Genomic DNA, 27057 nt, shown 5'->3' with positions numbered 1-27057 from the left:
GTTGTCAAGTTGAAAGTATTCTAAGAACTCTCATCGTTGTCCTGAAATGTTCGCACATAAACAAAATGGGGGTGTTTTCTGAGAACACACGCTTTGTTCTGAAGTGTTCTAAGAACTCTCGCAGTGTCCTGAAATGTTCATAGGGGGTGTCCTGACGACACTGTACGTATTGTTCGATGGCAAGTTGAAAGTTTTCTAAGAACTGTCTCGGTGTCCTGAAATTTTCGTAAATAAAAAAGATGGGTGTGTGTTGTAAGAACTCACGCGTTATCCTGAAATGTCCGCACATAAACAAATAGGGGACACACGCGTTGTCCTGAAGTGTTCTAAGAACTCTCGCAGTGTCCTGAAATGTTCGTAGGGGGTGTTCTTAAGACGCTGTCCGTATTGTTCGTTGTCAAGTTGAAAGTGTTCTAAGAACTCTTGCGTTGTCCTGAAATGTTCGCACATAAACAAAAAGGGGGTGTGTTCTAAGAACACACGCGTTGTCCTGAAGTGTTCTAAGAACTCTTGCGGTGTCCTGAAATCTTCGTAGGGGGTGTCCTGAAGACACTGTCTGTATTGTTCGATGGCAAGTTGAAAGTGTTCTAAAAACAGTCTTGGTGTCCTGAAATGTGCGTAAATAAAAAATATGGGGGTGTGTTCTAAAAACTCACGCGTTGTCCTGTAATGTTCGTAGGGGTTGTCCTGAAGATGCTGTCCGTATTGTTCGATGGCAAGTTGAAAGCGTTCTAAGAACTGTCTCGGTGTCCTGAAATGTTCGCAAATAAACAAAATGGGGGTGTGTTCTAAGAACACACGCGTTGTCCTGAAATGTTCGTAGGGGGTGTCCTGAGGGTGCTGTCCGTATTGTTCGATGTCGAGTTGAAAGTGTTCTAAGAACTCTCGTGGTGTCCTGAAATGTTCGCAGGGGGTGTCCTGAAGACGCTGTCCGTATTGTTCGATGGCAAGTCGAAAGTGTTCTAAGAACACTCGGGGTGTCCAGAAATGTTCGCAAATAAACAAAATGGGGGTGTTCTGAGGACGCTGTTCGTATTGTTCGTTGTCAAGTTGAAAGTATTCTAAGAACTCTTGCGTTGTCCTGAAATGTTCGCACATAAACAAAATGGGGGTGTGTTCTAAGAACACACGCGTTGTCCTGAAATGTTCGTAGGGGGTGTCCTGAGAACGCTGTCCATATTGTTCGTTGTCGAGTTGAAAGTGTTCTAAGAACTCTCGTGGTGTCCTGAAATGTTCCTAGGGGGTGTCCTGAAGATGCTGTCCGTATTGTTCGATGGCAAGTTGAAAGTGTTCTAAGAACACTCGGGGTGTCCTGAAATGTTCGCAAATAAACAAAATGGGGGTGTTCTGAGGATGCTGTCCATATTGTTCGTTGTCAAGTTGAAAGTGTTCTAAGAACTCTCGCGTTGTCCTGAAATGTTCGCACATAAACAAAATGGGGGTGTGTTCTAAGAACACACGCGTTGTCCTGAAATGTTCGTAGGGGGTGTCCTGAGAACGCTGTCCGTATTGTTCGTTGTCGAGTTGAAAGTGTTCTAAGAAGTCTTGCGGTGTCCTGAAATGTTCGTAGGGGGTGTTCTGAAGATGCTGTCCGTATTGTTCGTTGTCAAGTTGAAAGTGTTCTAAGAACTCTCACGTTGTCCTGAAATGTTCACACATAAACAAAATGGGGGTGTGTTCTAAGAACCCACGCGTTGTCCTGAAATGTTCGTAGGGGGTGTCCTGAGAACGCTGTCCGTATTGTTCGTTGTCGAGTTGAAAGTGTTCTAAGAACTCTCGCGGTGTCCTGAAATGTTCGTAGGGGGTGTTCTGAAGATGCTGTCCGTATTGTTCGTTGTCAAGTTGAAAGTGTTCTAAGAACACACCCGTTGTCCTGAAGTGTTCTAAGAACTCTCGCGGTGTCCTGAATTGTTCGTAGGGGGTGTCCTGAGGACGCTGTCCGTATTGTTCGTTGTCGAGTTGAAAGTGTTCTAAGAACTCTCGCATTGTCCTGACCTGTTCGCACATAAACAAAATGGGGGTGTGTTCTAAAAACACACGCATTTTCCTGAAGTGTTCTAAGAACTCTTGCGGTGTCCTGAAATGTTTGTAGGGGGTGTCCTGAGACGCTGTCCGTATTGTTCGTCGTCAAGTTGAAAGTGTTCTAAGAACTCTTGCGTTGTCCTGAAAAGTTCGTAAATAATAAAGATGGGTGTGTGTTCTAAAAACTCACGCGTTGTCCTGAAATGTTCGTAGGGGGTGTCCTGAAGACGCTGTCTGTATTGTTCGATGGCAAGTTGAAAGTGTTCTAAGAACTCTCGCGTTGTCCTGAAATGTTCGTAGGGGGTGTTCTGAAGACGCTGTCCGTATTGTTCGTTGTCAAGTTGAAAGTGTTCTAAGAACTCTCGCGTTGTCCTGAAATGTTCGTACATAAACAAAATGGGGGTGTGTTCTAAGAACACACGCGTTGTCCTGAAGTGTTCTAAGAACTCTTGCGGTGTCCTGAAATGTTCATAGGGGGTGTCCTGAAGAAGCTGTCCGTATTGTTCGAATGGAAGTTGAAAGTGTTCTAAGAACCGTCTCGGTGTCCTGAAATGTTCGTAAATAAACAAAATGGGGGTGTGTTCTAAGAACTCACGCGTTGTCCTGAAATGTTTGTAGGGGGTGTCCTGAAGAAGCTGTCCGTATTGTTCGATGGCAAGTTGAAAGTAATCTAAGAACTGTCTCGGTGTCCTGAAATGTTCGCAAATAATCAAAATGGGGGTGTGTTCTAAGAACACACGCGTTGTCCTGAAATGTTCGCAAATAAACAAAATGGGGGTGTTCTGAGGACGCTGTCCGTATTGTTCGTTGTCAAGTTGAAAGTGTTCTAAGAACTCTTGTGTTGTCCTGAAATGTTCGCACATAAACAAAATGGGGGTGTGTTCTAAGAACACACGCGTTGTCCTGAAATGTTCGTAGGGGGTGTCCTGAGAACACTGTCCGTATTGTTCGTTGTCGAGTTGAAAGTGTTCTAAGAACTCTCGCGGTGTCCTGAAATGTTCATAGGGGGTGTTCTGAAGACGCTGTCCGTATTGTTCATTGTCAAGTTGAAAGTGTTCTAAGAACTCTCGCGTTGTCCTGAAATGTTCGCACATAAACAAAATGGGGGTGTGTTCTAAGAACACACGCGTTGTCCTGAAGTGTTCTAAGAACTCTCGCAGTGTCCTGAAATGTTCATAGGGGGTGTCCTGAAGACACTGTCCGTATTGTTCGATGGCAAGTTGAAAGTGTTCTAAGAACTCTCGCGTTGTCCTGAAATGTTCGTAGGGGGTGTCCTTAGGACGCTATCCGTATTGTTCGATGGCAAGTTGAAAGTGTTCTAAGAACTGTCTCGGTGTCCTGAAATGTTCGTAAATAAACAAAATGGGGGTGTGTTCTAAGAACTCACTTGTTGTCCTGAAATGTTCGTAGGGGGTGTCCTGAAGATGCTGTCCGTATTGTTCGATGGCAAGTTGAAAGTGTTTTAAGAACACTCGGGGTGTCCTGAAATGTTCGCACATAAACAAAATGGGGGTGTGTTCTAAGAACACACGCATTGTCCTGAAGTGTTCTAAGAACTCTCGCGGTGTCCTGAAATGTTCGTAGGGGGTGTCCTGAAGACGCTGTCCGTATTGTTCGATGGCAAGTTGAAAGTGTTCTAAGAACTCTCGCATTGTCCTGATATGTTCGTAGGGGGTGTTCTGAAGACGCTGTCCGTATTGTTCGTTGTCAAGTTGAAAGTGTTCTAAGAACTCTCGCGTTGTCCTGAAATGTTCGCACATAAACAAAATGGGGGTGTGTTCTAAGAACACACGCGTTGTCCTGAAGTGTTCTAAGAACTCTTGCGGTGTCCTGAAATGTTCATAGGGGGTGTCCTGAAGAAGCTGTCCGTATTGTTCGAATGGAAGTTGAAAGTGTTCTAAGAACCGTCTCGGTGTCCTGAAATGTTCGTAAATAAACAAAATGGGGGTGTGTTCTAAGAACTCACGCGTTGTCCTGAAATGTTTGTAGGGGGTGTCCTGAAGAAACTGTCCGTATTGTTCGATGGCAAGTTGAAAGTAATCTAAGAACTGTCTCGGTGTCCTGAAATGTTCGCAAATAATCAAAATGGGGGTGTGTTCTAAGAACACACGCGTTGTCCTGAAATGTTCGCAAATAAACAAAATGGGGGTGTTCTGAGGACGCTGTCCGTATTGTTCGTTGTCAAGTTGAAAGTGTTCTAAGAACTCTTGCGTTGTCCTGAAATGTTCGCACATAAACAAAATGGGGGTGTGTTCTAAGAACACACGCGTTGTCCTGAAATGTTCGTAGGGGGTGTCCTGAGAACACTGTCCGTATTGTTCGTTGTCGAGTTGAAAGTGTTCTAAGAACTCTCGCGGTGTCCTGAAATGTTCATAGGGGGTGTTCTGAAGACGCTGTCCGTATTGTTCATTGTCAAGTTGAAAGTGTTCTAAGAACTCTCGCGTTGTCCTGAAATGTTCGCACATAAACAAAATGGGGGTGTGTTCTAAGAACACACGCGTTGTCCTGAAGTGTTCTAAGAACTCTCGCAGTGTCCTGAAATGTTCATAGGGGGTGTCCTGAAGACACTGTCCGTATTGTTCGATGGCAAGTTGAAAGTGTTCTAAGAACTCTCGTGTTGTCCTGAAATGTTCGTAGGGGGTGTCCTTAGGACGCTATCCGTATTGTTCGATGGCAAGTTGAAAGTGTTCTAAGAACTGTCTCGGTGTCCTGAAATGTTCGTAAATAAACAAAATGGGGGTGTGTTCTAAGAACTCACTTGTTGTCCTGAAATGTTCGTAGGGGGTGTCCTGAAGATGCTGTCCGTATTGTTCGATGGCAAGTTGAAAGTGTTTTAAGAACACTCGGGGTGTCCTGAAATGTTCGCACATAAACAAAATGGGGGTGTGTTCTAAGAACACACGCATTGTCCTGAAGTGTTCTAAGAACTCTCGCGGTGTCCTGAAATGTTCGTAGGGGGTGTCCTGAAGACGCTGTCCGTATTGTTCGATGGCAAGTTGAAAATGTTCTAAGAACTCTCGCATTGTCCTGATATGTTCGTAGGGGGTGTTCTGAAGACGTTGTCCGTATTGTTCGTTGTCAAGTTGAAAGTGTTCTAAGAACTCTCGCGTTGTCCTGAAATGTTCGCACATAAACAAAATGGGGGTGTGTTCTAAGAACACACGCGTTGTCCTGAAGTGTTCTAAGAACTCTTGCGGTGTCCTGAAATGTTCATAGGGGGTGTCCTGAAGAAGCTGTCCGTATTGTTCGAATGGAAGTTGAAAGTGTTCTAAGAACCGTCTCGGTGTCCTGAAATGTTCGTAAATAAACAAAATGGGGGTGTGTTCTAAGAACTCACGCGTTGTCCTGAAATGTTTGTAGGGGGTGTCCTGAAGAAGCTGTCCGTATTGTTCGATGGCAAGTTGAAAGTAATCTAAGAACTGTCTCGGTGTCCTGAAATGTTCGCAAATAATCAAAATGGGGGTGTGTTCTAAGAACACACGCGTTGTCCTGAAATGTTCGTAGGGGGTGTCCTGAGGACGCTGTCCGTATTGTTCGTTGTCGAGTTGAAAGTGTTCTAAGAACTCTCGCGGTGTCCTGAAATGTTCGTAGGGGGTGTCCTGAAGATGCTGTCCGTATTGTTCGATGGCAAGTTGAAAGTGTTCTAAGAACACTCGGGGTGTCCTGAAATGTTCGCAAATAAACAAAATGGGGGTGTTCTGAGGACGCTGTCCGTATTGTTCGTTGTCAAGTTGAAAGTGTTCTAAGAACTCTTGCGTTGTCCTGAAATGTTCGCACATAAACAAAATGGGGGTGTGTTCTAAGAACACACGCGTTGTCCTGAAATGTTCGTAGGGGGTGTCCTGAGAACACTGTCCGTATTGTTCGTTGTCGAGTTGAAAGTGTTCTAAGAACTCTCGCGGTGTCCTGAAATGTTCATAGGGGGTGTTCTGAAGACGCTGTCCGTATTGTTCATTGTCAAGTTGAAAGTGTTCTAAGAACTCTCGCGTTGTCCTGAAATGTTCGCACATAAACAAAATGGGGGTGTGTTCTAAGAACACATGCGTTGTCTTGAAGTGTTCTAAGAACTCTCGCGGTGTCCTGAAATGTTCGTAGGGGGTGTCCTGAAGACGCTATCCGTATTGTTCGATGTCGAGTTGAAAGTGTTCTAAGAACTCTCGCGGTGTCCTGAAATGTTCGTAGGGGGTGTCCTGAAGACGCTGTCCGTATTGTTCGTTGTCAAGTTGAAAGTGTTCTAAGAACTCTCGCGATGTCCTCAAATGGTCGCACATAAACAAAATGGGGGTGTGTTCTAAGAACACACGCGTTGTCCTGAAATATTAGTAGGGGGTGTCCTTAGGACGCTGTCCGTATTGTTCGATGGCAAGTTGAAAGTGTTCTAAGAACTGTCTCGGTGTCCTGAAATGTTCGTAAATAAACAAAATGGGGGTGTGTTCTAAGAACTCACTCGTTGTCCTGAAATGTTCGTAGGGGGTGTCCTGAAGAAGCTGTCCGTATTGTTCGATGGCAAGTTGAAAGTAATCTAAGAACTGTCTCGGTGTCCTGAAATGTTCGCAAATAATCAAAATGGGGGTGTGTTCTAAGAACACACGCGTTGTCCTGAAATGTTCGTAGGGGGTGTCCTGAGGACGCTGTCCGTATTGTTCGTTGTCGAGTTGAAAGTGTTCTAAGAACTCTCGCGGTGTCCTGAAATGTTCGTAGGGGGTGTCCTGAAGAAGCTGTCCGTATTGTTCGAATGGAAGTTGAAAGTGTTCTAAGAACCGTCTCGGTGTCCTGAAATGTTCGTAAATAAACAAAATGGGGGTGTGTTCTAAGAACTCACGCGTTGTCCTGAAATGTTTGTAGGGGGTGTCCTGAAGAAGCTGTCCGTATTGTTCGATGGCAAGTTGAAAGTAATCTAAGAACTGTCTCGGTGTCCTGAAATGTTCGCAAATAATCAAAATGGGGGTGTGTTCTAAGAACACACGCGTTGTCCTGAAATGTTCGTAGGGGGTGTCCTGAGGACGCTGTCCGTATTGTTCGTTGTCGAGTTGAAAGTGTTCTAAGAACTCTCGCGGTGTCCTGAAATGTTCGTAGGGGGTGTCCTGAAGATGCTGTCCGTATTGTTCGATGGCAAGTTGAAAGTGTTCTAAGAACACTCGGGGTGTCCTGAAATGTTCGCAAATAAACAAAATGGGGGTGTTCTGAGGACGCTGTCCGTATTGTTCGTTGTCAAGTTGAAAGTGTTCTAAGAACTCTTGCGTTGTCCTGAAATGTTCGCACATAAACAAAATGGGGGTGTGTTCTAAGAACACACGCGTTGTCCTGAAATGTTCGTAGGGGGTGTCCTGAGAACACTGTCCGTATTGTTCGTTGTCGAGTTGAAAGTGTTCTAAGAACTCTCGCGGTGTCCTGAAATGTTCATAGGGGGTGTTCTGAAGACGCTGTCCGTATTGTTCATTGTCAAGTTGAAAGTGTTCTAAGAACTCTCGCGTTGTCCTGAAATGTTCGCACATAAACAAAATGGGGGTGTGTTCTAAGAACACATGCGTTGTCTTGAAGTGTTCTAAGAACTCTCGCGGTGTCCTGAAATGTTCGTAGGGGGTGTCCTGAAGACGCTATCCGTATTGTTCGATGTCGAGTTGAAAGTGTTCTAAGAACTCTCGCGGTGTCCTGAAATGTTCGTAGGGGGTGTCCTGAAGACGCTGTCCGTATTGTTCGTTGTCAAGTTGAAAGTGTTCTAAGAACTCTCGCGATGTCCTCAAATGGTCGCACATAAACAAAATGGGGGTGTGTTCTAAGAACACACGCGTTGTCCTGAAATATTAGTAGGGGGTGTCCTTAGGACGCTGTCCGTATTGTTCGATGGCAAGTTGAAAGTGTTCTAAGAACTGTCTCGGTGTCCTGAAATGTTCGTAAATAAACAAAATGGGGGTGTGTTCTAAGAACTCACTCGTTGTCCTGAAATGTTCGTAGGGGGTGTCCTGAAGATGCTGTCCGTATTGTTCGATGGCAAGTTGAAAGTGTTCTAAGAACTGTCTCGATTTCCTGAAATGTTCGCAAATAAACAAAATGGGGGTGTGTTCTAAGAACACACGCGTTGTCCTGAAATGTTCGCAGGAGGTGTCCTGAAGACGCTGTCCGTATTGTTCAATGGCAAGTTGAAAATGTTCTAAGAACACTCGGGGTGTCCTGAAATGTTCGCAAAATAAACAAAATGGGGGTGTTCTGAGGACGCTGTCCGTATTGTTCATTGTCAAGTTGAAAGTGTTCTAAGAACTCTTGCGTTGTCCTGAAATGTTCGCACATAAACAAAATGGGGGTGTGTTCTAAGAACACACGCGTTGTCCTGAAATGTTCGTAGGGGGTGTCCTGAGGACGCTGTCCATATTGTTCGTTGTCGAGTTGAAAGTGTTCTAAGAACTCTCGCGGTGTCCTGAAATGTTTGTAGGGGGTGTACCGAAGACGCTGTCCATCTTGTTCGATGGCAAGTTGAAAGTGTTCTAAGAACTCTCTCGTTGTCCTGAAATGTTCGTAGGGGGTGTTCTTAAGACGCTGTCCGTATTGTTCGTTGTCAAGTTGAAAGTGTTCTAAGAACTCTCGCGTTGTCCTGAAATGTTCGCACATAAACAAAAAGGGGGTGTGTTCTAAGAACACACGCGTTGTCCTGAAGTGTTCTAAGAACTCTTGCGGTGTCCTGAAATGTTCGTAGGGGGTGTCCTGAAGACACTGTCTGTATTGTTCGATGGCAAGTTGAAAGTGTTCTAAAAACAGTCTCGGTGTCCTGAAATGTTCGTAAATAAAAAAAATGGGGGTGTGTTCTAAAAACTCACACGTCGTCCTGAAATGTTCGTAGGGGGTGACCTGAAGATGCTGTCCGTATTGTTCGATGGCAAGTTGAAAGTGTTCTAAGAACTGTCTCGGTGTCCTGAAATGTTCGCAAATAAACAAAATGGGGGTGTGTTCTAAGAACACACGCATTGTCCTGAAATGTTCGTAGGGGGTGTCCTGAGGGCGCTGTCCGTATTGTTCGTTGTCGAGTTGAAAGTGTTCTAAGAACTCTCGTGGTGTCCTGAAATGTTCGCAGGGGGTGTCCTTAAGACGCTGTCCGTATTGTTCGATGGCAAGTTGAAAGTGTTCTAAGAACACTCGGGGTTTCCTGAAATGTTCGCAAATAAACAAAATGGGGGTGTGTTCTAAGAACACACGCGTTGTCCTGAAATGTCCGTAGGGTGTATCCTGAGAACGCTGTCCGTATTGTTCGTTGTCGAGTTGAAAGTGTTCTAAGAACTCTCGCGTTGTCCTGAAATGTTCGTAGGGGGTGTTATGAAGACGCTGTCCGTATTGTTCGTTGTCAAGTTGAAAGTGTTCTAAGAACTCTCGCGTTGTCCTGAAATGTTCGCACATAAACAAAATGGGGGTGTGTTCTAAGAACACACGCATTGTCCTGAAATGTTCATAGGGGGTGTCCTGAGGACGCTGTCCAAATTGTTCGTTGTTGAGTTGAAAGTGTTCTAAGAACTCTCGCGGTGTCCTGAAATGTTCGTAGGGGGTGTCCTGAAGACGCTGTCCGTATTGTTCGATGGCAAGTTGAAAGTGTTCTAAGAACTCTCGCGTTGTCCTGATATGTTCGTAGGGGGTGTTCTGAAGACGCTGTCCTTATTGTTCGTTGTCAAGTTGAAAGTGTTCTAAGAACTCTCGAGTTGTCCTGAAATGTTCGCACATAAACAAAATGGGGGTGTGTTCTAAGAACACACGCGTTGTCCTGAAGTGTTCTAAGAACTCTCGCAGTGTCCTGAAATGTTCGCAGGGGGTGTCCTGAGGGCGCTGTCCGTATTGTTCGTTGTCGAGTTGAAAGTGTTCTAAGAACTCTCGTGGTGTCCTGAAATGTTCGCAGGGGGTGTCCTTAAGACGCTGTCCGTATTGTTCGATGGCAAGTTGAAAGTGTTCTAATAACACTCGGGGTGTCCTGAAATGTTCGCAAATAAACAAAATGGGGGTGTTCTGAAGACGCTGTCCGTATTGTTTGTTGTCAAGTTGAAAGTGTTCTAAGAACTCTTGCATTGTCCTGAAATGTTCGCACATAAACAAAATGAGGGTGTGCTCTAAGAACACACGCGTTGTCCTGAAATGTTCGTAGGGGGTGTCCTGAGAACGCTGTCCGTATTGTTCGTTGTCGAGTTGAAAGTGTTCTAAGAACTCTTGCGTTGTCATGAAATGTTCGCACATAAACAAAATGGGGGTGTGTTCTAAGAACACACGCGTTGTCCTTAAGTGTTCTAAGAACTCTCGCAGTGTCCTGAAATGTTCATAGAGGGTGTCCTGAAGACGCTGTCCGTATTGTTCGATGGCAAGTTGAAAATGTTCTAAGAACTCTCGCGTTGTCCTGAAATGTGCGTAGGGGGTGTTCTGAAGACGCTGTCCGTATTGTTCATTGTCAAGTTGAAAGTGTTCTAAGAACTCTTGCGTTGTCCTGAAATGTTCGCACATAAACAAAATGGGGGTGTGTTCTAAGAACACATGCGTTGTCTTGAAGTGTTCTAAGAACTCTCGCGGTGTCCTGAAATGTTCGTAGGGGGTGTCCTGAAGACGCTGTCCGTATTGTTCGATGTCGGGTTGAAAGTGTTCTAAGAACTCTCGCGGTGTCCTGAAATGTTCGTAGGGGGTGTCCTGAAGACGCTGTCCGTATTGTTCGTTGTCAAGTTGAAAGTGTTCTAAGAACTCTTGCGATGTCCTGAAATGGTCGCACATAAACAAAATGGGGGTGTGTTCTAAGAACACACGCGTTGTCCTGAAATATTCGTAGGGGGTGTCCTTAGGACGCTGTCCGTATTGTTCGATGGCAAGTTGAAAGTGTTCTAAGAACTGTCTCGGTGTCCTGAAATGTTCGTAAATAAACAAAATGGGGGTGTGTTCTAAGAACTCACTCGTTGTCCTGAAATGTTCGTAGGGGGTGTCCTGAAGATGCTGTCCGTATTGTTCGATGGCAAGTTGAAAGTGTTCTAAGAACTGTCTCGATTTCCTGAAATGTTCGCAAATAAACAAAATGGGGGTGTGTTCTAAGAACACACGCGTTGTCCTGAAATGTTCGCAGGAGGTGTCCTGAAGACGCTGTCCGTATTGTTCAATGGCAAGTTGAAAGTGTTCTAAGAACACTCGGGGTGTCCTGAAATGTTCGCAAAATAAACAAAATGGGGGTGTTCTGAGGACGCTGTCCGTATTGTTCATTGTCAAGTTGAAAGTGTTCTAAGAACTCTTGCGTTGTCCTGAAATGTTCGCACATAAACAAAATGGGGGTGTGTTCTAAGAACACACGCTTTGTCCTGAAATGTTCGTAGGGGGTGTCCTGAGGACGCTGTCCATATTGTTCGTTGTCGAGTTGAAAGTGTTCTAAGAACTCACGCGGTGTCCTGAAATGTTTGTAGGGGGTGTACCGAAGACGCTGTTCGTCTTGTTCGATGGCAAGTTGAAAGTGTTCTAAGAACTCTCTCGTTGTCCTGAAATGTTCGTAGGGGGTGTTCTTAAGACGCTGTCCGTATTGTTCGTTGTCAAGTTGAAAGTGTTCTAAGAACTCTCGCGTTGTCCTGAAATGTTCGCACATAAACAAAAAGGGGGTGTGTTCTAAGAACACACGCGTTGTCCTGAAGTGTTCTAAGAACTCTTGCGGTGTCCTGAAATGTTCGTAGGGGGTGTCCTGCAGACACTGTCCGTATTTTTCGATGGCAAGTTGAAAGTGTTCTAAAAACAGTCTCGGTGTCATGAAATGTTCGTAAATAAAAAAAATGGGGGTGTGTTCTAAAAACTCACGCGTCGTCCTGAAATGTTCGTAGGGGGTGTCCTGAAGATGCTGTCCGTATTGTTCGATGGCAAGTTGAAAGTGTTCTAAGAACACTCGGGGTGTCCTGAAATGTTCGCAAATAAACAAAATGGGGGTGTGTTCTAAGAACACACGCGTTGTCCTGAAATGTTCGTAGGGGGTGTCCTGAGAACGCTCTCCGTATTGTTTGTTGTCGAGTTGAAAGTGTTCTAAGAACTCTCGCGGTGTCCTGAAATGTTCGTATGGGGTGTTCTGAAGACGCTGTCCGTATTGATCGTTGTCAAGTTGAAAGTGTTCTAAGAACTCTTGCGTTGTCCTGAAATGTTCGCACCGAAACAAAATGGGGGTGTGTTCTAAGAACACATGCGTTGTCCTGAAGTGTTCTAAGAACTCTTGCGTTGTCTTAAATTGTTCGTACGGGGTGTCCTGAAGACGCTGTCTGTATTGTTTGTTGTCGAGTTGAAAGTGTTCTAAGAACTCTCGCGTTGTCCTGAAATGTCCGCACATAAACAAAATGCGGGACACAAGCGTTGTCCTGAAGTGTTCTAAGAACACTCGCGGTGTCCTGAAATGTTTGTAGGGGGTGTCCTGAAGACGCCGTCCGTATTGTTCGATGGCAAGTTGAAAATGTTCTAAGAACTCTCGCGTTGTCCTGACATGTTCGTAGGGGGTGTTCTGAAGACGCTGTCCGTATTGTTCATTGTCAAGTTGAAAGTGTTCTAAGAACTCTTGCGTTGTCCTGAAATGTTCGCACCGAAACAAAATGGGGGTGCGTTGTCTTGAAGTGTTCTAAGAACTCACGCGTTGTCCTGAAATGTTCGTAGGGGGTGTCCTGAAGACGCTGTCCGTATTGTTCGATGGCAAGTTGAAAGTGTTCTAAGAACACTCGGGGTGTCCTGAAATGTTCGCACATAAACAAAATGGGGGTGTGTTCTAAGAACACACGCATTGTCCTGAAATGTTCATAGGGGGTGTCCTGAGGATGCTGTCCGTATTGTTCGGTGTTGAGTTGAAAGTGTTCTAAGAACTCTCGCGTGGTCCTGAAATGTTCGTAGGGGGTGTTCTGAAGACGCTGTCCGTATTGTTAGTTGTCAAGTTGAAAGTGTTCTAAGAACTCTCGCGTTGTCCTGAAATGTTCGCACATAAACAAAATGGGGGTGTGTTCTAAGAACACACGCGTTGTCCTGAAGTGTTCTAAGAACTCTCGCAGTGTCCTGAAATGTTCGCAGGGGGTGTCCTGAAGACGCTGTCCGTATTGTTCGATGGCAAGTTGAAAGTGTTCTAAGAACTGTCTCGGTTTCCTGAAATGTTCGCAAATAAGCAAAATGGGGGTGTGTTCTAAGAACACATGCGTTGTCCTGAAATGTTCGCAGGAGGTGTCCTGAAGACGCTGTCCATATTGTTCGATGGCAAGTTGAAAGTGTTCTAAGAACACTCGGGGTGTCCTGAAATGTTTGCAAATAAACAAAATGGAGGTGTTCTGAGGACGCTGTCCGTATTGTTCGTTTTCAAGTTGAAAGTGTTCTAAGAACTCTCGCGTTGTCCTGAAATGTTCGCACATAAATAAAATGGGGGTGTGTTCTAAGAACACACGCGTTGTCCTGAAGTGTTCTAAGAACTCTCGCAGTGTCCTGAAATGTTCGCAGGGGGTGTCCTGAAGACGCTGTCCGTGTTGTTCGATGGCAAGTTGAAAGTGTTCTAAGAACACTCGGGGTGTCCTGAAATGTTTGCAAATATACAAAATGGAGGTGTTCTGAGGACGCTGTCCGTATTGTTCGTTTTCAAGTTGAAAGTGTTCTAAGAACACACGCGTTGTCCTGAAATGTTCTTAGGGGGTGTCCTGAGAACGCTGTCCATATTGTTCGTTGTCGAGTTGAAAGTGTTCTAAGAACTCTCGCGGTGTCCTGAAATGTTCGTAGGGGGTGTTCTGAAGACGCTGTCTGTATTGTTCGTTGTCAAGTTGAAAGTGTTCTAAGAACTCTCGCGTTGTCCTGAAATGTTCGTAGGGGGTGTTCTGAAGACGCTGTCCGTATTGTTAGTTGTCAAGTTGAAAGTGTTCTAAGAACTCTCGCGTTGTCCTGAAATGTTCGCACATAAACAAAATGGGGGTGTGTTCTAAGAACACACGCGTTGTCCTGAAATGTTCGCAGGAGGTGTCCTGAAGACGCTGTCCGTATTGTTCGATGGCAAGTTGAAAGTGTTCTAAGAACTGTCTCGGTTTCCTGAAATGTTCGCAAATGAACAAAATGGGGGTGTGTTCTAAGAACACATGCGTTGTCCTGAAATGTTCGTAGGCGGTGTCCTGAAGACGCTGTCCGTATTGTTCGATGGCAAGTTGAAAGTGTTCTAAGAACACTCGGGGTGTCCTGAAATGTTTGCAAATAAACAAAATGGAGGTGTTCTGAGGACGCTGTCCGTATTGTTCGTTTTCAAGTTGAAAGTGTTCTAAGAACTCTCGCGTTGTCCTGAAATGTTCGTAGGGGGTGTCCTGAAGACGCTGTCCGTATTGTTCGTTGTCAAGTTGAAAGTGTTCTAAGAACTCTCGCGATGTCCTGAAATGGTCGCACATAAACAAAATGGGGGTGTGTTCTAAGAACACACGTGTTGTCCTGAAATATTCGTAGGGGGTGTCCTTAGGACGCTGTCCGTATTGTTCGATGGCAAGTTGAAAGTGTTCTAAGAACTGTCTCGGTGTCCTGAAATGTTCGTAAATAAACAAAATGGGGGTGTGTTCTAAGAACTCACTCGTTGTCCTGAAATGTTCGTAGGGGGTGTCCTGAAGATGCTGTCCGTATTGTTCGATGGCAAGTTGAAAGTGTTCTAAGAACTGTCTCGATTTCCTGAAATGTTCGCAAATAAACAAAATGGGGGTGTGTTCTAAGAACACACGCGTTGTCCTGAAATGTTCGCAGGAGGTGTCCTGAAGACGCTGTCCGTATTGTTCAATGGCAAGTTGAAAGTGTTCTAAGAACACTCGGGGTGTCCTGAAATGTTCGCAAAATAAACAAAATGGGGGTGTTCTGAGGACGCTGTCCGTATTGTTCATTGTCAAGTTGAAAGTGTTCTAAGAACTCTTGCGTTGTCCTGAAATGTTCGCACATAAACAAAATGGGGGTGTGTTCTAAGAACACACGCGTTGTCCTGAAATGTTCGTAGGGGGTGTCCTGAGGACGCTGTCCATATTGTTCGTTGTCGAGTTGAAAGTGTTCTAAGAACTCTCGCGGTGTCCTGAAATGTTTGTAGGGGGTGTACCGAAGACGCTGTCCGTCTTGTTCGATGGCAAGTTGAAAGTGTTCTAAGAACTCTCTCGTTGTCCTGAAATGTTCGTAGGGGGTGTTCTTAAGACGCTGTCCGTATTGTTCGTTGTCAAGTTGAAAGTGTTCTAAGAACTCTCGTGGTGTCCTGAAATGTTCGCAGGGGGTGTCCTTAAGACGCTGTCCGTATTGTTCGATGGCAAGTTGAAAGTGTTCTAAGAACACTCGGGGTGTCCTGAAATGTTCGCAAATAAACAAAATCGGGGTGTGTTCTAAGAACACACGCGTTGTCCTGAAATGTTCGTAGGGGGTGTCCTGAGAACGCTCTCCGTATTGTTTGTTGTCGAGTTGAAAGTGTTCTAAGAACTCTCGCGGTGTCCTGAAATGTTCGTATGGGGTGTTCTGAAGACGCTGTCCTTATTGATCGTTGTCAAGTTGAAAGTGTTCTAAGAACTCTTGCGTTGTCCTGAAATGTTCGCACCGAAACAAAATGGGGGTGTGTTCTAAGAACACATGCGTTGTCCTGAAGTGTTCTAAGAACTCTTGCGTTGTCTTAAATTGTTCGTACGGGGTGTCCTGAAGACGCTGTCTGTATTGTTTGTTGTCGAGTTGAAAGTGTTCTAAGAACTCTCGCGTTGTCCTGAAATGTCCGCACATAAACAAAATGCGGGACACAAGCGTTGTCCTGAAGTGTTCTAAGAACACTCGCGGTGTCCTGAAATGTTTGTAGGGGGTGTCCTGAAGACGCCGTCCGTATTATTCGATGGCAAGTTGAAAATGTTCTAAGAACTCTCGCGTTGTCCTGACATGTTCGTAGGGGGTGTTCTGAAGACGCTGTCTGTATTGTTTGTTGTCGAGTTGAAAGTGTTCTAAGAACTCTCGCGTTGTCCTGAAATGTTCGCACATAAACAAAATGGGGGTGGGTTCTAAGAACACATGCGTTGTCCTGAAGTGTTCTAAGAACTCTCGCAGTGTCCTGAAATGATCGTAGGGGGTGTCCTGAAGATGCTGTCCGTATTGTTCGATGTCGAGTTGAAAGTGTTCTAAGAACTCTCGCGGTGTCCTGAAATGTTCGTAGGGGGTGTCCTGAAGACGCTGTCCGTATTGTTCGTTGTCAAGTTGAAAGTGTTCTAAGAACTCTCGCGATGTCCTGAAATGGTCGCACATAAACAAAATGGGGGTGTGTTCTAAGAACACACGCGTTGTCCTGAAATGTTCGTAGGGGGTGTCCTTAGGACGCTGTCCGTATTGTTCGATGGCAAGTTGAAAGTGTTCTAAGAACTGTCTCAGTGTCCTGAAATGTTCGTAAATAAACAAAATGGGGGTGTGTTCTAAGAACTCACTCGTTGTCCTGAAATGTTCGTAGGGGGTGTCCTGAAGATGCTGTCCGTATTGTTCGATGGCAAGTTGAAAGTGTTCTAAGAACTGTCTCGATTTCCTGAAATGTTCGCAAATAAACAAAATGGGGGTGTGTTCTAAGAACACACGCGTTGTCCTGAAATGTTCGCAGGAGGTGTCCTGAAGACGCTGTAAGTATTGTTCAATGGCAAGTTGAAAGTTTTCTAAGAACACTCGGGGTGTCCTGAAATGTTCGCAAATAAACAAAATGGGGGTGTTCTGAGGACGCTGTCCGTATTGTTCATTGTCAAGTTGAAAGTGTTCTAAGAACTCTTGCGTTGTCCTAAAATGTTCGCACATAAACAAAATGGGGGTGTGTTCTAAGAACACACGCGTTGTCCTGAAATGTTCGTAGGGGGTGTCCTGAGGACGCTGTCCACATTGTTCGTTGTCGAGTTGAAAGTGTTCTAAGAACTCTCGCGCTGTCCTGAAATGTTTGTAGGGGGTGTCCCGAAGACGCTGTCCGTCTTGTTCGATGGCAAGTTGAAAGTGTTCTAAGAACTCTCTCGTTGTCCTGAAATGTTCGTAGGGGGTGTTCTTAAGACGCTGTCCGTATTGTTCGTTGTCAAGTTGAAAGTGTTCTAAGAACTCTCGCGTTGTCCTGAAATGTTCGCACATAAACAAAAAGGGGGTGTGTTCTAAGAACACACGCGTTGTCCTGAAGTGTTCTAAGAACTCTTGCGGTGTCCTGAAATGTTCGTAGGGGGTGTCCTGCAGACACTGTCCGTATTTTTCGATGGCAAGTTGAAAGTGTTCTAAAAACAGTCTCGGTGTCATGAAATGTTCGTAAATAAAAAAAATGGGGGTGTGTTCTAAAAACTCACGCGTCGTCCTGAAATGTTCGTAGGGGGTGTCCTGAAGATGCTGTCCGTATTGTTCGATGGCAAGTTGAAAGTGTTCTAAGAACTGTCTCGGTGTCCTGAAATGTTCGCAAATAAACAAAATGGGGGTGTGTTCTAAGAACACACGCGTTGTCCTGAAATGTTCGTAGGGGGTGTCCTGAGGGTGCTGTCCGTATTGTTCGTTGTCGAGTTGAAAGTGTTCTAAGAACTCTCGTGGTGTCCTGAAATGTTCGCAGGGGGTGTCCTTAAGACGCTGTCCGTATTGTTCGATGGCAAGTTGAAAGTGTTCTAAGAACACTCGGGGTGTCCTGAAATGTTCGCAAATAAACAAAATGGGGGTGTGTTCTAAGAACACACGCGTTGTCCTGAAATGTTCGTAGGGGGTGTCCTGAGAACGCTCTCCGTATTGTTTGTTGTCGAGTTGAAAGTGTTCTAAGAACTCTCGCGGTGTCCTGAAATGTTCGTATGGGGTGTTCTGAAGACGCTGTCCGTATTGATCGTTGTCAAGTTGAAAGTGTTCTAAGAACTCTTGCGTTGTCCTGAAATGTTCGCACCGAAACAAAATGGGGGTGTGTTCTAAGAACACATGCGTTGTCCTGAAGTGTTCTAAGAACTCTTGCGTTGTCTTAAATTGTTCGTACGGGGTGTCCTGAAGACGCTGTCTGTATTGTTTGTTGTCGAGTTGAAAGTGTTCTAAGAAGTCTCGCGTTGTCCTGAAATGTCCGCACATAAACAAAATGCGGGACACAAGCGTTGTCCTGAAGTGTTCTAAGAACACTCGCGGTGTCCTGAAATGTTTGTAGGGGGTGTCCTGAAGACGCCGTCCGTATTGTTCGATGGCAAGTTGAAAATGTTCTAAGAACTCTCGCGTTGTCCTGACATGTTCGTAGGGGGTGTTCTGAAGACGCTGTCCGTATTGTTCATTGTCAAGTTGAAAGTGTTCTAAGAACTCTTGCGTTGTCCTGAAATGTTCGCACCGAAACAAAATGGGGGTGCGTTGTCTTGAAGTGTTCTAAGAACTCACGCGTTGTCCTGAAATGTTCGTAGGGGGTGTCCTGAAGACGCTGTCCGTATTGTTCGATGGCAAGTTGAAAGTGTTCTAAGAACACTCGGGGTGTCCTGAAATGTTCGCACATAAACAAAATGGGGGTGTGTTCTAAGAACACACGCATTGTCCTGAAATGTTCATAGGGGGTGTCCTGAGGATGCTGTCCGTATTGTTCGGTGTTGAGTTGAAAGTGTTCTAAGAACTCTCGCGTGGTCCTGAAATGTTCGTAGGGGGTGTTCTGAAGACGCTGTCCGTATTGTTAGTTGTCAAGTTGAAAGTGTTCTAAGAACTCTTGCGTTGTCCTGAAATGTTCGCACATAAACAAAATGGGGGTGTGTTCTAAGAACACACGCGTTGTCCTGAAGTGTTCTAAGAACTCTCGCAGTGTCCTGAAATGTTCGCAGGGGGTGTCCTGAAGACGCTGTCCGTATTGTTCGATGGCAAGTTGAAAGTGTTCTAAGAACTGTCTCGGTTTCCTGAAATGTTCGCAAATAAGCAAAATGGGGGTGTGTTCTAAGAACACATGCGTTGTCCTGAAATGTTCGCAGGAGGTGTCCTGAAGACGCTGTCCATATTGTTCGATGGCAAGTTGAAAGTGTTCTAAGAACACTCGGGGTGTCCTGAAATGTTTGCAAATAAACAAAATGGAGGTGTTCTGAGGACGCTGTCCGTATTGTTCGTTTTCAAGTTGAAAGTGTTCTAAGAACTCTCGCGTTGTCCTGAAATGTTCGCACATAAATAAAATGGGGGTGTGTTCTAAGAACACACGCGTTGTCCTGAAGTGTTCTAAGAACTCTCGCAGTGTCCTGAAATGTTCGCAGGGGGTGTCCTGAAGACGCTGTCCGCATTGTTCGATGGCAAGTTGAAAGTGTTCTAAGAACTGTCTCGGTTTCCTGAAATGTTCGCAAATAAACAAAATGGGGGTGTGTTCTAAGAACACATGCGTTGTCCTGAAATGTTCGCAGGAGGTGTCCTGAAGACGCTGTCCGTGTTGTTCGATGGCAAGTTGAAAGTGTTCTAAGAACACTCGGGGTGTCCTGAAATGTTTGCAAATATACAAAATGGAGGTGTTCTGAGGACGCTGTCCGTATTGTTCGTTTTCAAGTTGAAAGTGTTCTAAGAACACACGCGTTGTCCTGAAATGTTCTTAGGGGGTGTCCTGAGAACGCTGTCCATATTGTTCGTTGTCGAGTTGAAAGTGTTCTAAGAACTCTCGCGGTGTCCTGAAATGTTCGTAGGGGGTGTTCTGAAGACGCTGTCTGTATTGTTCGTTGTCAAGTTGAAAGTGTTCTAAGAACTCTCGCGTTGTCCTGAAATGTTCGTAGGGGGTGTTCTGAAGACGCTGTCCGTATTGTTAGTTGTCAAGTTGAAAGTGTTCTAAGAACTCTCGCGTTGTCCTGAAATGTTCGCACATAAACAAAATGGGGGTGTGTTCTAAGAACACACGCGTTGTCCTGAAATGTTCGCAGGAGGTGTCCTGAAGACGCTGTCCGCATTGTTCGATGGCAAGTTGAAAGTGTTCTAAGAACTGTCTCGGTTTCCTGAAATGTTCGCAAATGAACAAAATGGGGGTGTGTTCTAAGAACACATGCGTTGTCCTGAAATGTTCGTAGGAGGTGTCCTGAAGACGCTGTCCGTATTGTTCGATGGCAAGTTGAAAGTGTTCTAAGAACACTCGGGGTGTCCTGAAATGTTTGCAAATAAACAAAATGGAGGTGTTCTGAGGACGCTGTCCGTATTGTTCGTTTTCAAGTTGAAAGTGTTCTAAGAACTCTCGCGTTGTCCTGAAATGTTCGTAGGGGGTGTCCTGAAGACGCTGTCCGTATTGTTCGTTGTCAAGTTGAAAGTGTTCTAAGAACTCTCGCGATGTCCTGAAATGGTCGCACATAAACAAAATGGGGGTGTGTTCTAAGAACACACGTGTTGTCCTGAAATATTCGTAGGGAGTGTCCTTAGGACGCTGTCCGTATTGTTCGATGGCAAGTTGAAAGTGTTCTAAGAACTGTCTCGGTGTCCTGAAATGTTCGTAAATAAACAAAATGGGGGTGTGTTCTAAGAACTCACTCGTTGTCCTGAAATGTTCGTAGGGGGTGTCCTGAAGATGCTGTCCGTATTGTTCGATGGCAAGTTGAAAGTGTTCTAAGAACTGTCTCGATTTCCTGAAATGTTCGCAAATAAACAAAATGGGGGTGTGTTCTAAGAACACACGCGTTGTCCTGAAATGTTCGCAGGAGGTGTCCTGAAGACGCTGTCCGTATTGTTCAATGGCAAGTTGAAAGTGTTCTAAGAACACTCGGGGTGTCCTGAAATGTTCGCAAAATAAACAAAATGGGGGTGTTCTGAGGACGCTGTCCGTATTGTTCATTGTCAAGTTGAAAGTGTTCTAAGAACTCTTGCGTTGTCCTGAAATGTTCGCACATAAACAAAATGGGGGTGTGTTCTAAGAACACACGCGTTGTCCTGAAATGTTCGTAGGGGGTGTCCTGAGGACGCTGTCCATATTGTTCGTTGTCGAGTTGAAAGTGTTCTAAGAACTCTCGCGGTGTCCTGAAATGTTTGTAGGGGGTGTACCGAAGACGCTGTCCGTCTTGTTCGATGGCAAGTTGAAAGTGTTCTAAGAACTCTCTCGTTGTCCTGAAATGTTCGTAGGGGGTGTTCTTAAGACGCTGTCCGTATTGTTCGTTGTCAAGTTGAAAGTGTTCTAAGAACTCTCGTGGTGTCCTGAAATGTTCGCAGGGGGTGTCCTTAAGACGCTGTCCGTATTGTTCGATGGCAAGTTGAAAGTGTTCTAAGAACACTCGGGGTGTCCTGAAATGTTCGCAAATAAACAAAATCGGGGTGTGTTCTAAGAACACACGCGTTGTCCTGAAATGTTCGTAGGGGGTGTCCTGAGAACGCTCTCCGTATTGTTTGTTGTCGAGTTGAAAGTGTTCTAAGAACTCTCGCGGTGTCCTGAAATGTTCGTATGGGGTGTTCTGAAGACGCTGTCCGTATTGATCGTTGTCAAGTTGAAAGTGTTCTAAGAACTCTTGCGTTGTCCTGAAATGTTCGCACCGAAACAAAATGGGGGTGTGTTCTAAGAACACATGCGTTGTCCTGAAGTGTTCTAAGAACTCTTGCGTTGTCTTAAATTGTTCGTACGGGGTGTCCTGAAGACGCTGTCTGTATTGTTTGTTGTCGAGTTGAAAGTGTTCTAAGAACTCTCGCGTTGTCCTGAAATGTCCGCACATAAACAAAATGCGGGACACAAGCGTTGTCCTGAAGTGTTCTAAGAACACTCGCGGTGTCCTGAAATGTTTGTAGGGGGTGTCCTGAAGACGCCGTCCGTATTATTCGATGGCAAGTTGAAAATGTTCTAAGAACTCTCGCGTTGTCCTGACATGTTCGTAGGGGGTGTTCTGAAGACGCTGTCTGTATTGTTTGTTGTCGAGTTGAAAGTGTTCTAAGAACTCTCGCGTTGTCCTGAAATGTTCGCACATAAACAAAATGGGGGTGGGTTCTAAGAACACATGCGTTGTCCTGAAGTGTTCTAAGAACTCTCGCAGTGTCCTGAAATGATCGTAGGGGGTGTCCTGAAGATGCTGTCCGTATTGTTCGATGTCGAGTTGAAAGTGTTCTAAGAACTCTCGCGGTGTCCTGAAATGTTCGTAGGGGGTGTCCTGAAGACGCTGTCCGTATTGTTCGTTGTCAAGTTGAAAGTGTTCTAAGAACTCTCGCGATGTCCTGAAATGGTCGCACATAAACAAAATGGGGGTGTGTTCTAAGAACACACGCGTTGTCCTGAAATGTTCGTAGGGGGTGTCCTTAGGACGCTGTCCGTATTGTTCGATGGCAAGTTGAAAGTGTTCTAAGAACTGTCTCAGTGTCCTGAAATGTTCGTAAATAAACAAAATGGGGGTGTGTTCTAAGAACTCACTCGTTGTCCTGAAATGTTCGTAGGGGGTGTCCTGAAGATGCTGTCCGTATTGTTCGATGGCAAGTTGAAAGTGTTCTAAGAACTGTCTCGATTTCCTGAAATGTTCGCAAATAAACAAAATGGGGGTGTGTTCTAAGAACACACGCGTTGTCCTGAAATGTTCGCAGGAGGTGTCCTGAAGACGCTGTAAGTATTGTTCAATGGCAAGTTGAAAGTTTTCTAAGAACACTCGGGGTGTCCTGAAATGTTCGCAAATAAACAAAATGGGGGTGTTCTGAGGACGCTGTCCGTATTGTTCATTGTCAAGTTGAAAGTGTTCTAAGAACTCTTGCGTTGTCCTAAAATGTTCGCACATAAACAAAATGGGGGTGTGTTCTAAGAACACACGCGTTGTCCTGAAATGTTCGTAGGGGGTGTCCTGAGGACGCTGTCCACATTGTTCGTTGTCGAGTTGAAAGTGTTCTAAGAACTCTCGCGCTGTCCTGAAATGTTTGTAGGGGGTGTCCCGAAGACGCTGTCCGTCTTGTTCGATGGCAAGTTGAAAGTGTTCTAAGAACTCTCTCGTTGTCCTGAAATGTTCGTAGGGGGTGTTCTTAAGACGCTGTCTGTATTGTTCGTTGTCAAGTTGAAAGTGTTCTAAGAACTCTCGCGTTGTCCTGAAATGTTCGCACATAAACAAAAAGGGGGTGTGTTCTAAGAACACACGCGTTGTTCTGAAGTGTTCTAAGAACTCTTGCGGTGTCCTGAAATGTTCGTAGGGGGTGTCCTGAAGACACTGTATGTATTGTTCGATGGCAAGTTGAAAGTGTTCAAAAAACAGTCTCGGTGTCCTGAAATGTTCGTAAATAAAAAAAATGGGTGTGTGTTCTAAAAACTCACGCATCGTCCTGAAATGTCCGTAGTGGGTGTCCTGAAGATGCTGTCCGTATTGTTCGATGGAAAGTTGAAAGTGTTCTAAGAACTGTCTCGGTGTCCTGAAATGTTTGCAAATAAACAAAATGGGGGTGTGTTCTAAGAACACACGCGTTGTCCTGAAATGTTCGTAGGGGGTGTCCTGAGGGCGCTGTCCGTATTGTTCGTTGTCAAGTTGAAAGTGTTCTAAGAACTCTCGCGATGTCCTGAAATGGTCGCACATAAACAAAATGGGGGTGTGTTCTAAGAACACACGCGTTGTCCTGAAATGTTCGTAGGGGGTATCCTTAGGACGCTGTCCGTATTGTTCGATGGCAAGTTGAAAGTGTTCTAAGAACTGTCTCGGTGTCCTGAAATGTTCGTAAATAAACAAAATGGGGGTGTGTTCTAAGAACTCACTCGTTGTCCTGAAATGTTCGTAGGGGGTGTCCTGAAGATGCTGTCCGTATTGTTCGATGGCAAGTTGAAAGTGTTCTAAGAACTGTCTCGATTTCCTGAAATGTTCGCAAATAAACAAAATGGGGGTGTGTTCTAAGAACACACGCGTTGTCCTGAAATGTTCGCAGGAGGTGTCCTGAAGACGCTGTAAGTATTGTTCAATGGCAAGTTGAAAGTTTTCTAAGAACACTCGGGGTGTCCTGAAATGTTCGCAAATAAACAAAATGGGGGTGTTCTGAGGACGCTGTCCGTATTGTTCATTGTCAAGTTGAAAGTGTTCTAAGAACTCTTGCGTTGTCCTAAAATGTTCGCACATAAACAAAATGGGGGTGTGTTCTAAGAACACACGCGTTGTCCTGAAATGTTCGTAGGGGGTGTCCTGAGGACGCTGTCCACATTGTTCGTTGTCGAGTTGAAAGTGTTCTAAGAACTCTCGCGCTGTCCTGAAATGTTTGTAGGGGGTGTCCCGAAGACGCTGTCCGTCTTGTTCGATGGCAAGTTGAAAGTGTTCTAAGAACTCTCTCGTTGTCCTGAAATGTTCGTAGGGGGTGTTCTTAAGACGCTGTCTGTATTGTTCGTTGTCAAGTTGAAAGTGTTCTAAGAACTCTCGCGTTGTCCTGAAATGTTCGCACATAAACAAAAAGGGGGTGTGTTCTAAGAACACACGCGTTGTCCTGAAGTGTTCTAAGAACTCTTGCGGTGTCCTGAAATGTTCGTAGGGGGTGTCCTGAAGACACTGTCTGTATTGTTCGATGGCAAGTTGAAAGTGTTCTAAAAACAGTCTCGGTGTCCTGAAATGTTCGTAAATAAAAAAAATGGGTGTGTGTTCTAAAAACTCACGCATCGTCCTGAAATGTCCGTAGTGGGTGTCCTGAAGATGCTGTCCGTATTGTTCGATGGAAAGTTGAAAGTGTTCTAAGAACTGTCTCGGTGTCCTGAAATGTTTGCAAATAAACAAAATGGGGGTGTGTTCTAAGAACACACGCGTTGTCCTGAAATGTTCGTAGGGGGTGTCCTGAGGGCGCTGTCCGTATTGTTCGTTGTCGAGTTGAAAGTGTTCTAAGAACTCTCGTGGTGTCCTGAAATGTTCGCAGGGGGTGTCCTGAAGACGCTGTCCGTATTGTTCGATGGCAAGTTGAAAGTGTTCTAAGAACTCTCGCGTTGTCCTGAAATGTTCGTAGGGGGTGTCCTGAAGACGCTGTCCGTATTGTTCGATGGCAAGTTAAAATGTTCTAAGAACTGTCTTGGTGTCCTGAAATGTTCGTAAATAAACAAAATGGGGGTGTGTTCTAAGAACTCACGCGTTGTCCTGAAATGTTCGTAGGGGGTGTCCTGAAGACGCTGTCCGTATTGTTCGATGGCAAGTTGAAAGTGTTCTAAGAACACTCGGGGTGTCCTGAAATGTTCGCACATAAACAAAATGGGGGTGTGTTCTAAGAACACACGCATTGTCCTGAAATGTTCATAGGGGGTGTCCTGAGGACGCTGTCCGTATTGTTCGGTGTTGAGTTGAAAGTGTTCTAAGAACTCTCGCGTGGTCCTGAAATATTCGTAGGGGGTGTTCTGAAGACGCTGTCCGTATTGTTAGTTGTCAAGTTGAAAGTGTTCTAAGAACACTCGGGGTGTCCAGAAATGTTCGCAAATAAACAAAATGGGGGTGTTCTGAGGACGCTGTCCGTATTGTTCGTTGTCAAGTTGAAAGTGTTCTAAGAACTCTCGCGTTGTCCTGAAATGTTCGCACATAAACAAAATGGTGGTGTGTTCTAAGAACACACGCGTTGTCCTGAAATGTTCGTAGGGGGTGTCCTGAGAACGCTGTCCATATTGTTCGTTGTCGAGTTGAAAGTGTTCTAAGAACTCTCGCGGTGTCCTGAAATGTTCGTAGGGGGTGTTCTGAAGACGCTGTCCGTATTGTTCGTTGTCAAGTTGAAAGTGTTCTAAGAACTCTCGCGTTGTCCTGAAATGTTCGTAGGGGGTGTCCTGAAGACGCTGTCCGTATTGTTCGATGGCAAGTTGAAATGTTCTAAGAACTGTCTTGGTGTCCTGAAATGTTCGTAAATAAACAAAATGGGGGTGTGTTCTAAGAACTCACGCGTTGTCCTGAAATGTTCGTAGGGGGTGTCCTGAAGACGCTGTCCGTATTGTTCGATGGCAAGTTGAAAGTGTTCTAAGAACACTCGGGGTGTCCTGAAATGTTCGCACATAAACAAAATGGGGGTGTGTTCTAAGAACACACGCATTGTCCTGAAATGTTCATAGGGGGTGTCCTGAGGACGCTGTCCGTATTGTTCGGTGTTGAGTTGAAAGTGTTCTAAGAACTCTCGCGTGGTCCTGAAATATTCGTAGGGGGTGTTCTGAAGACGCTGTCCGTATTGTTAGTTGTCAAGTTGAAAGTGTTCTAAGAACTCTCGCGTTGTCCTGAAATGTTCGCACATAAACAAAATGGGGGTGTGTTCTAAGAACACATGCGTTGTCCTGAAATGTTCGCAGGAGGTGTCCTGAAGACGCTGTCCATATTGTTCGATGGCAAGTTGAAAGTGTTCTAAGAACACTCGGGGTGTCCTGAAATGTTTGCAAATAAACAAAATGGAGGTGTTCTGAGGACGCTGTCCGTATTGTTCGTTTTCAAGTTGAAAGTGTTCTAAGAACTCTCGCGTTGTCCTGAAATGTTCGCACATAAACAAAATGGGGGTGTGTGCTAAGAACACACGCGTTGTCCTGAAGTGTTCTAAGAACTCTCGCAGTGTCCTGAAATGTTCGCAAGGGGTGTCCTGAAGACGCTGTCCGAATTGTTCGATGGCAAGTTGAAAGTGTTCTAAGAACTGTCTCGGTTTCCTGAAATGTTCGCAAATAAACAAAATGGGGGTGTGTTCTAAGAACACATGCGTTGTCCTGAAATGTTCGCAGGAGGTGTCCTGAAGACGCTGTCCGTATTGTTCGATGGCAAGTTGAAAGTGTTCTAAGAACACTCGGGGTGTCCTGAAATGTTTGCAAATATACAAAATGGAGGTGTTCTGAGGATGCTGTCCGTATTGTTCGTTTTCAAGTTGAAAGTGTTCTAAGAACACACGCGTTGTCCTGAAATGTTCTTAGGGGGTGTCCTGAGAACGCTGTCCATATTGTTCGTTGTCGAGTTGAAAGTGTTCTAAGAACTCTCGCGGTGTCCTGAAATGTTCGTAGGGGGTGTTCTGAAGACGCTGTCTGTATTGTTCGTTGTCAAGTTGAAAGTGTTCTAAGAACTCTCGCGTTGTCCTGAAATGTTCGTAGGGGGTGTTCTGAAGACGCTGTCCGTATTGTTAGTTGTCAAGTTGAAAGTGTTCTAAGAACTCTCGCGTTGTCCTGAAATGTTCGCACATAAACAAAATGGGGGTGTGTTCTAAGAACACACGCGTTGTCCTGAAATGTTCGCAGGAGGTGTCCTACAGACGCTG

The sequence above is a fragment of the Ambystoma mexicanum genome, chromosome 12 (assembly GCF_040938575.1).
Source record: "Ambystoma mexicanum isolate Mex_15411 chromosome 12, UKY_AmexF1_1, whole genome shotgun sequence".
Lineage (NCBI taxonomy): Eukaryota > Metazoa > Chordata > Amphibia > Caudata > Ambystomatidae > Ambystoma > Ambystoma mexicanum.
The sequence above is the reverse complement of the archived record's forward strand: the minus strand, read 5'-3'. Positions refer to the sequence as shown.